The sequence below is a fragment of the Ciconia boyciana genome, chromosome 17, assembly GCF_034638445.1.
Source record: "Ciconia boyciana chromosome 17, ASM3463844v1, whole genome shotgun sequence".
Taxonomy (NCBI): Eukaryota; Metazoa; Chordata; class Aves; order Ciconiiformes; family Ciconiidae; genus Ciconia; species Ciconia boyciana.
In genome coordinates, this window is record NC_132950.1 from 3578284 (window position 1) to 3589657 (window position 11374).

The 11374-nt window shown below is 41.5% G+C and overlaps 1 long non-coding RNA gene across 1 annotated transcript; it reads right to left on the reverse strand.

Annotated features, from left to right (window-relative positions):
• Nucleotides 1–1321: 1321 nt before the first annotated feature.
• Nucleotides 1322–11144, reverse strand: LOC140660681 (uncharacterized). Its single transcript, XR_012045457.1, has 3 exons — nt 10893–11144; nt 9690–9833; nt 1322–1491 (listed from the first exon to the last, which is right to left on the reverse strand). It is a non-coding gene; the product is annotated as an uncharacterized lncRNA (long non-coding RNA).
• Nucleotides 11145–11374: the final 230 nt, after the last annotated feature.

Genomic DNA, 11374 nt, shown 5'->3' on the forward strand with positions numbered 1-11374 from the left:
TGGAATATTAGCAATTTTCTTGTGTAAGGCAGAAGGGGTACAGAAAAGGTAGGAGGCCATCCACAGTACAACTAGCTGCCCTCTACTTCCCGCAAACATATGCATGTTTTTAATTAAGGAGATGTTTCAACCAAAGACCCTGGCCGACCTAACTTAACTACCGCAGTAATGAGCATAGCATAAATACATAGTTCAAAACCCACAGCACATCTTGTTTCAGCATCGATGCATGGGAATGGGCTGCTATCCTGTCTCTGGGAGAGCACTGGATGGTAATTAAACTGCATTTTGTTCTCTTTCCACAGAAATGTCCATGCAACAGAAGCATGCTATTCTGGTACAGAGGAACTATCTACCATATGTTAGAATTTCAGTTTTCCCACCATAGTATGTCTCCACTATCAACCCATTCAACCATCCACTGATCCCAGCTGTCATTTTTCAGTATGACATTAAAAGGTTTAAAGAATTGGTGTGATGTCTTTATAAAAAGATTATTTCTTTACGCAGAAATAACATGTCTTGTGACAGCAGAGTAGCAACATGCCCCAAATGACCTCACTCACCGACTGGATATTGCTGGAGTGATTGCCAGGCGGAAAGGGCAGTCATGACTCCCAAAAATCCCAGTCTTACTAAAACGGACATAGAAAGGTTGAGAAAGCCTGATCCTTTGCCAGGTGATCATTTTCATTTTAGAATATTTATTACAGAAAATCCTTTATAACGTGGATTTTGTCTGTCAAATGCCATGATATAACCCAGATCCAGGAACTTGCACACACTTCTTCAGTTTCCTGCCAATTTAGTTTTATTAATTGCACTACATAAATTGTATTACATGTTCCAATGAGGAATAATCACCGCAAGAATGATGCCAGTGTGGCTTTCTATAGAGCACTGTACAGGGACACATGACAATTGGACTCTAATCTAGTTTCTGGTTTTACTGCTGGTGTAAAACACAAGCTCCCTCCATCTCAACAACTGTTTTCAGTAACAGTGAAAGAGGAACAATGATACTATCCTGATCTGTAAAGTTCTTTGAGTTGACCTGACTAAATGTGGAAGGTACATGTTAAAATAGCTTATGCTCCCTACTCTAATATTTGTCTCAGTCCTAAATACTCACAGACAAGCAAATACTCACAGAATGCTGCAAATGCTCAGTCCTTCTCAGTCCTGTCAGAACTGACACCTAGCCCTGATCTTCAGGGTGCGCTACAGCCACTACTGCAACAGTCCTCACAGTGCCCATAAAGCACACGCTTACTCCATTACATAACGAAAGGCATGCAGACACACAAGAACCGTATTTAGAAACAGGGGATGCGGTAATTATGCCCAATATTCCTGACAAGACTGCACTACAGGTCCCTCTGCAAATGTCAGGGCTCAGTCATGCCAGCACACACTGCAGTCCTAGCTTCAGACACGCAAGTGCACTATGCATGTCTCGGATTTGGCTGGTAGAAAATGCCAACTTCTTAGCTGTGAAGATATAAAAGAAAAAAAGGAAAGGAAGTAAATTGTGTGTACTTTTACCCTCTTTAGAAGAAACAGAATCTGAGGAGCAATCTGGCAACAAATATAAAGTTAACAAGTAGAAAAATACAATTAAATTAACCTGTGGAACTCAATGCCAGAATATATTAAAGGTAATTAAGATAATTATATTGCAGCAGTAGCTATGTTAATTTTAATTAGAATTAAAAAGTATGAGACTCTTAACTCTCGATGAAAAATAAACTTCTCTGAACAGATTCTATAATTGTTTGATATCATGCTTAAGGTTTGCCTCTCTTTCCTTTGAGCCTGTGATAACAGTCAGCTTCTCAGAGGGGATGTTTGCTTGGACAGGCTTCTGGTCTGTTCCAGTAGGTAATTTGCCTGTACCTTTCATTTTGTATTCTTTGCAATACATCTAAGAATGCTTGTGGCAAAAGAACAGAAATAGCGGATTACTATCTGAGATACTTATTGAAGAAGGGAAATAAGAAATTAGGGTTTTTTGTGAAAAACACTTTAAAATATGAATTAAGCCATGTCACACCCATCTAGCATGCAAATTGTATGTATAGCTAAAGAAAAGAGATGAAGATAGTTGCAAACTGGGCTTAAAATGTCATGGAAACAGTTGCCCTCCCAACAGACTGAAAATTCATTTCCTTGTATACGGGCAAGTATGGCAGAGAAACCCACCCACTCGCATCTATACCTATGTATTACACCAAAAGCTACGACATTTAAGCAGACTATGAATACTGACCAAGAAACCTAACAAATGATCAAATCTCATTGGGGGTTTTCTGCAAGTAGGCTTGTTTTAAGAGATTATTAATACTTTGTGACATCAAGGTCATAAAACAAAGCTATGACCATATTGCAATTCCAGAGAAAATTGCCTTGCGAATGACATACTGCAGTGACCTTCAGGTCCTAATAGTCAAGGAGCTGAAGTCTGACAATTTCCCCACTTGCAGTCCCTAGCTTATGCAGATCCCCCTTCACAGGGCTGACATGACTGATCTGGGGAAGAACAGCCAAGGAGATTTGTAATGCAAGGCTCTGCCCTGCAGTTGTTTCCATAGCAAATAAAGAGGATATTAGATGTAACCCCTGTAAACAGCACTTCAAACTTGCAGGGCAGTTTCACTCTCCCTATCCCCAATTGCAAAAAATCCACATCACTATATTTAAAGATCAGTTTGTGCACCTGGTAGATCTAGAAGTACGTAAGCAGGTCAGTCTGGGCAGCAGATTAAAAGAAACTAGAGCCTTGTTGGATTAATTCCATCACTGCTGCCTTGAGACTGTATTGTTTTGAGAGGTGTGGAGTACATAAAAAATATTGTAAGCCTGTATCACAGAAGCAAACAGAAGGGTGAAATACTTCTCCCATACCGGTGTAGGCTTGAAGGAGGCGGGTGTCATTCCCAACACAAAACAAGACCTGTCCCACAACAATTCTGGCGTTTGTTTTCACAGGAACTGTGCCTGCAGATTGCCAAAACCATGGGCTTAGCTAGGATGTGCTGCCACCCAGCTCTGCTGGAAGCCAGTCTCTGATCTCTGCAGTAGAAGATTATTTGCAATCATTTTCCACCTCCACAACCCTCTGGCCTACAGCAGGCTGTATGATTATATCAATGAGAAAGATGTTTTTGTCACCCATTGCAATGAATTCGCATCCAAGCACCCGGTGCTGGGAAACACGTCATACTCCCAGTCTGCTGATTTCAATAGGGAACTGAGGCCCCAATTTAGCAAAAGTCGTAAGTGCAGGTTTAACTTCATGTCTAGGAGCAATCCCCAATAAATTAATTAGATTAGACACATCGTGAAAGCCAACTCCATACCAAGTGTGCACTGTGTACTGTGGCTTGCAGGTGCACAGCCCCCTATCAGGATCAGGCCTTTCCCTGCATTATATTGTTTTGAGGCAGCAGAACACAGGTGCGATGGGATGCCATTAGAGACAGCACTAAGCTTTTAGTTTGTAAATCCTTTCTTTCTTCAAGAAAGATCCATTTTGCTGCAGCATTTGATTTTCCAATTATATTCCTGCCTTTTACCCTGTTTTCCTGCTGCATGAGGAAGTCAAATGTCTTGCTCAAGGTTACACTGACTGATGTACTGGGGAAATAAAGACTATTTCTGGCAGCTAAGATGTCTTTTCAAGCATTCATTTCTGTAAAATTCCAGTTCTAATAAACTGATTTATAACCTACAATCCTGCCAGGTGAGGTTTGTCTAGTTCACCTGTACTGCTTTCGCTCAATGTGCATGTGTATGCACACTATGTTCTGTAGCACCTTTATCATGAGTTTATTTTCAATGAGTAATAATAATATTTGCCTTCTGAGATGAGATTTATTAAGCACAGTTGTGTACATTACAATGCACTGAAACAAGGGATGTTCATAAAGGGCATTTTGCTGTATTCTGGTTGCATTGTGTCAAACCTTCACATCCACTAACAGTTAAGCCCAATGAAGCGGCTGACTGATAAACGGTACAATCAAACCTGTTCGTATAGCTGCTATATATTCGTTTTACAACAAAGATTGTCTGCGCAGCTCTGTCTTTCTCTATTCCGCTCCAACACATCTCCTAAGCTGAAGTAATTCAGTGCAGGTGGCATTTGTATTACTGTATCATCTATCTACAGGAGATGAACTCCTGAAAGGCAGAGAAAGCCAACAGCTCAAGCCCAGCTCATATTCACCCCAATGACAGTATGTAAGATTTTCTGGCCTTTCAGCACCTTTATCACCTGATGTCAGCATGCATTTCAGGAGGTTGTTAACTAGGAATTCACTGGTCAGACAAAGAGGGTTGTCTCTGAAGAAGAGTATAGTCCCAGAGGACTTATGGCACACTCAATTTATATAGCCCTATCTGCTTGGGAAGCAACGGACCTGATTAAGAATCCTCCTGTAGTGCAGCAGTAAACAGTGTCTTACATTAATGACAACTGAAATACTGAACAGATAACTTGAACAGCTCCATTTGTTTCATTTTAGCACCCAGAGAAGTGGGTGAAATAACCAAATAATCACCAAATAACCATTGTAGGGGTGAGGGAATCCATGTTTCATGTTTAGGGATTAAAAGTAGTATTTCTCAATATCTAAGACCTTTTTCTGAGCTACTGGTCAATTTGTATTTAACCCATATGACTACATAGTGTCATACACAAATGTCCTGCATGTACAGACATGTAAATACTTGCGTATAGGCATGCTTATTAACATGCATAAAACCTGCACAAATGTAATTGTGTAAGTAATTAAAGGAAGAAGTCAACTGTACTCAATATAGTGGACAAAGGGCACATTCTAGGCCAAAACTCTCTCTTCTTGGGCAAGACATTTCAAACTTTCCTGTTTCAGTTTCGCCACCCATATATTGGCAGTATCTTTTTTCCAGCAAGCGTGATGCCTGGATGAATGACGTTTTTAAGCCATTCAGTTAAAGATTCTATCAAAATATTACTAGCAAGCATACATGCAGAACTGGAAAGCTAAATCCCAGAGTAGACTTGGAAACTATTATAAAAATACACTTATATCTAGCAAACTGGCCTGTTCTCAGCTGATACAAGTACTGAATTCAGGAGCTATGTTAAGAGAATGATCAAGAGAGGGAAGCAGTAATGGTGTAGGAATCAGTCTCTGTTCTCAGCTCTGGTACAAGTCTAATAGTCAAAAGCAATACCTGCATGAAAAGCTTTGCTTGGCAGCCTGGAAGTCGCCAGGACAAGTGATGTTTAGGGAGATAACAGTTCCCAAAGCCCACAAAGAACATACTAAATACTTTTGTGGGTAAGACAACACATTGCTATTTACTCATATGGGTAAGAAAGTGGCATTCGACACCCCTTCACCTCATCCGTTAAGTTCTGTCTTCAAAGTATGGGAGCACAAGTACAGTCACCAAGAGGGTAAATGCTATTATTTAACATTATTATTTGCATAGCACGTCTATTAAATCTGAACAAGATGCCAAGACAAGAGGAGCTGCAAGAAAAGCAGAAAAACAAAGCTAATGCAAAATAATCTTGATAAACTGTGGAAACAGATGGAAAAATCAAGATGTGATTCTGCTAAGACAAGTGATTGTACAACTCTACATTCATCTGGACAAATATATAAAAAAAGGGGGAGGGGGGGGAACACCAGGGAAATATCCACTGGTTACAACAGACTGAAAACTGGACATTAGCCAGTGATGCGCTCTGAGCAAGAGGTAAGTCCTGGATAATTTCAGTTCAAACTGAAACATTTAAATTCCTCAGTTACAAACTGCTTGAAACAAAGTATGACAAAGCGAGCTGTTCCTCAGTATTGGCTCCAGACAGCACCGTTCACACTGGGAATGGTCACTAGACTACTAAAGCCTGGAGCTGTTCTCTCTTTTCTCAGCCTCCCTGCCTGCGAGGGCGAGGGCGGAGGCATCAGCAACCACAGCAGTAAAAAGCAGCGGCCACACCAGCTGGCAGCGGTTTCCTCCCTTCATGGCTTCAGGAGAACAGCTCATATTTTATTCATGAAAAATGAGGCCTCTGGAGGTCTAAGCAAAAAACCAGGAAGTAAATATTTCTTGGGGGCACTCGGTTGCAAGCTGGCGAGTGTCCAGGACATGAAGAAGGAGAGGCGGGGGTGGAGGATGGAAGCATGAAAGCTCCCTTCCTACCAGCCTTCCTGCGATGGTAAGAAGGAGGACCACAAAGGGCAAACTGCAGCCTGAGTGTCCTGTGTGGTGACTCGGTGCAGCAGGGAACAAACTCGGCTGGTGTCCTGTGGTGGGGGCCCTGCAGGGAGTCACTGCATCGCAGGGGGAATGCACGCTGCAGGGCCGGTGCGGATGCATACCAGGATGGGATCCCTCCAAGGTTTGGTTTGGAGAGGCTGATAGGTACCCCAGCCACTTGCATAAGCTGTTGCTTTGAGTTCTCCAGGTAATCTCTCTCCCCACTTCGGCACACTCCTCTCATGTCCTAAAACTACATCACCCTACAGGCTGTTTTGCATGTGCCCTCAGAACAGGAGCACACCTGAGCTCAGAATAAGCACCTTCCTGGGAAAAGAGATTTTGTCTTCCCACACAGCCAGACAGCCCTCTTCCATTTCCTTGTGCCCCCATAACAAAGACCACCCTTAAAATCAGTAGAGAAAACAATCTTCTGCAATCCTTCACTTTCCTGAGAAGACCGACGTGAAGCTGCAGATGTCATTTGTCGGCCACTAACTGGAGACACAGAAGTGTCCTGTAAGCTCTAATTGGGTGCAGAGGAGCAACCATCAGTCCCCTCACAGCTCAAACCTAACACACAGCACTGGCTGTTCCTAATTTCATAAGCCTTACTGTCAGGGTTGACTGTTTCTGAACTCTAATTATTTTGTACAGGACAGTATAAAAAGACCTTTCTCAGACGCCTGAACTCTTCCTTGCAGATTTCTGTAATTTGCAGAGAAAGAAAGAAGCTACCTATTACTTTTTGACAGATTCGTAAAAGAGGATGCATGCAGGGGAAGATTTATTTCTTGAAAATTACAAAAGAAATGTAGCATTTTACATTAACATCCATCCTTCGTTGTCTTAATTACCATGTAATGAATATTAGCCCTCAAAATATCTCCCCTGCAGGGCTAAGCAAATGAGAAACCAGTCATAGCAGGGCAGTCAGAATGAAAGGAAGGGAAAAAAACCAAGACAATAAAAAACCCACACATCAGGAGAGGCAGAAAAATATGCCCTGGGATACAGCAGCCAACATTCATCCAATAATGGCAACATCTTATATATGCAAAGCTTTCCTGGGTGGCAGTAAAACATATGGATTAATAATGGCATCTGGTGGGATTAGATGAAAAATAAATTAATATTTAAGGTGCTTTTTATGATATGGGGGGGCGAGGGGAGGAAGAAATCATTCTCCATCAGTGCAAGCATCACCTAAGATTACTGTTGTAGAAAGAAATTTTAAAAACAACAAAAACCCCTAAAGACCACCCCTAAATTAAATCCTGGTTTTACTCAAGTGCGTGGGAGTTTTCTCCTGCACTCCCATAGGACTAGGACTACACTCATTTCTCATTAGTTATCTTATTTTGAAAATCCCACTCAAATGCATCCAGCTGCCTCCAGCATGCAAATGCGCAAAGCCCACTGGAAACTGAAGTTCAGGCAGGCAAATTCTGAGTTGGTATCAGAAACCTCAGCCTTCAGAGCCAGGACACTTCTCCGCTCTTCAGTTACTGACAGGTTCTCCCTTACCAATGTATGCACTCCAATTCCCCCCTCAACAACACTTAGCCACAAATATCTGCAACAGAGATTACAAAAAAAACCCAGGCAACCCCACTTCAAAAACTCTCAGAATAGAGAAATAGTTTAAGTGCTCTAACTAGAAGCCAATTTAAACAGACATTTTTTAAATTCAAAGCTCTTTAAAAGCTTTACTAAAAATCAAGCTATTAAGAAAATAAACATTTAAGTAAAAGGTGAGCAAAATCCTCACATCACAAACAGTTATGCTAGGTGTACTGTATCGTAGCATCTGCCTGGCCTCTCTAAGACTGATAACGATTATACTGGTCTTACACTTATCCAGAGGGAGCCCAAAAGCATTTTACAAAATCTGACTCTGAACCTGCAAATGTATAAACATATCTTTAAGCATCTGGATATATCCTAAAGACAGCCTGACAATTTACCAAAGACAAATACAATAAACAATCCATATGTAAGAACTGGTTTCAGGCTTCTCCAAGCCAATTTTGACAGAAACTTGTTATCCTGTGACTTGCAGTGTGAAAGCTATACAAACAACCAAGGAAGCTGATTGAGCACAGCTTCTATGCAACCAAAATGCTCTTAAGATGCTTTGGGTGCATGAAACAAAGGAGACTGATACAAGGATTTTTTTCCCTTCCTGCCACAGTTAAAGCTGCTTTGAGGAAGTGCAGGTAAAAAAAAAACTACAAAAGAAGGGATATATAAGATAATGTTTAACTTTAATTTATTAGATTAACTCTGTTACTTTGACACACTATTAAAGCAAGGTTTACTGGATACCAGACAAGATAGGCAAACTGTCTCATTTTGTTTAAAATGTCCTGTTCTTACATAGCGCCTAAATGCAGTATCAATGAAGTGACAAATTACTCTGCTGCTTAAATGGAGCTCTCTCGACATTGGAACTTACTGCCTTTTCCTGTTGCGTTTGTGTTTCAGAGGACCACCACCTTACAATGGGTCAACCTGAAAAAGAGCAACCTGGCTGCAGGGACATCAGGTCTTTTCAAGGAAGTCACTAAACACCAGGAGATAATCCAACCTGCCTGCGTTCAAACCCGCAGGTGAGTCTTGCTTGCTTGGTGAGGCACACTCTGATAGGATTTGTTCACTTGGAAGGGGCAAAACCCAGATGACTAACACAGGAAAGAGAAACTTTTTCTCTCCTCACCCCTATTTCTGACTTGTGTGATAACTTCAGTACTGTAGCACTAGAAACAATGAACAACAAATGCCTTTAATCAGAGGATATACTGAAGCTAATTAAGGCAAGGGAAATTTAGGGAGGCAGCCCTACATTTAAGGAGTTAGCTCAGGTGGAATGGAGCCTGGATTGCAGGGTTAATCTCCAAAGGTTTACCTCCAGAGGGGTCTCCTGTCACATCTCATTTGAAAGATGCTGCCTGGAGCTCTAGGGCTGACCTGGCACCACACTGGACTGCGGCCAGCTCTAACTGTACAGTGCCAGCTAGTGCAGCACCCGGGTTTCCCTAGACTTTAACCCTGTAAAACAGAATACACCTTCACCCAGTAATGCAGGACTGTTTCCTTTCATGTTCTCCCAGACTAAGGAAAGGTTCACAATTGTCCCATTTTCTCTTGGGACAAAGTCTGAGTGCATATTTTGGTATTATGCTCTAGCCTTAATATAACATACCAAGTCATCCTTTAAATCCCAAATTGATATGCAGCCACTAAAACAAAGCTGAAGAGTACAAGTCCTATTTTTCATTGCATATCTAGGCAAAACCATACCAAACATTTGGAGTAAAATTCACCCGTACACACAGAGGTCTGAAGATAACAAGCACATTTTTATTGTTGTTAGATTTTACTCGCTTCCTCTATCATGAGCACTCTACTGTCAAGCCAGACTCAACCCTTACCTTAATCTTTTGCTAAATTCCTCCTTTATGCTTTAGGAACTTCCTGGTTTGGAATACTGCAGCTCTTCCTTCTGATACTTCTAAATCCATCCTCTGCAGACTTGAAGGAATCCAGAGTGCTACAGCCTGGTAATTCCTGGGCTCCTGATAAACAACATTATTGCATTTTCATCTTTTACATACAGAAAATGAGCACAAATGAATGTTATTTATTTTGTTGCATTCAGCCAAACAAGGTCTCTGATCAAGTTTGGCCCAGCATTTAAGAGACTAGATACAGCTGAAATGGATTGCATAATGTCATGCAGTACCAATTAGGGGCAGTCAGTGGAGAATATTATCAGACTGCCGACATAAGGAGCGAACACAAGAAAGTACAAATGCCGATGCACTAAACAGAAGTATTGTGCTATATCATGGGTGCACTGTGTCTGACCAAAAGTCAAGCAATACTGTAACTATTAAAAAAATAAAATCCACTTTGTATCAACTTCATTGCAAATTTCTTTTGAAGTTTCTGATAAACATCAATCAAGTCAGTCCACATTCCCATTATTATGGGAAACAGAGGCCACAGAGACCAAGTGTTACGTCTGAAAACACAAACTAAGTAGCACACTGGTAAACAAATGGATGAACACAGACTGTCTACCTCCATTTCAAACTATTGGATGGTATCATTCATCAGAGCTTAGCTGACAAAGCCCTCAAATCACTCCTCTGATTTTGCACCAGCCTGGAGCTGAGTCTTCAAGCAGAAGGCTCACAGAGCCATCAGGTTTGTTCTTCTTCATCAAGATCCTTCCTCTTACACAAAGGAGTCCCAGCAAGGCACTCGCTGCTGCAGGATACTCTTTGCAACATCTACATTTGGCAACAGAAGTCATGCACACAATCGCTTTCTCAGCTTCCTCAGTGAAAAGGGGGAGTCCATGTCCTCCCTGGAGGCAGGCATTTGCGCAAACAGACCCCTGCTACAGTGGCTAATGGTGACACGGATCCTGACATGGAGGAGAAAAGGTACTGCTCCACGGCAGCCCCAAGCTGCAGGTGAGAGTGCTCACAGGGTGACTGCCGCAAGGAGAAAAGCATGGCAGGCACAAAGGATCATTCCCCTCTCCTACACTTTCAGCTTTATCAACAGTGTTAGTAACCAACAGCTGCATTTTGGCATCTAGGAAAATGTATGCTTAAAGAATTTACCTTTTGTTGCAGACAACAGAGGAATTCTAGAAGAAAATCTGTTCCCTTGGCTGTCACGGGTGACCCTATGTGGCTTTTAATACAGGTGTCCATACTCCCTCTACTGACTAAAGCTGTAACCACATGTCTGGTCTTGTACTGGACACTCATCGCTCTCTATTATGTGCTTAAAAAAAAGAAAACAAGAAAGAAAGAAAATTTCAATTACACGGTTAGTCTTAAGCATCCAAAGAGCGGGAAAGTAGGACTAGCATGTCACTGCTCCTGAATCCTTTTCTTGTAACCTAGTGTAAAGCACTGGACAAATTATAATTTGTTCCTCAACACACGCATAAAAATCATAATAAAAGCTTCTCTGGCTTAAAATTGTGGTGATCTCAATCCACTCTTTTAAGCATTTTCAGGTGCTTATAGAAAAGAATTGTAAATATATACATTAGAGTCCTCCGGTAGCAATAAGCTGAAATTGATCTTTCCAGCTA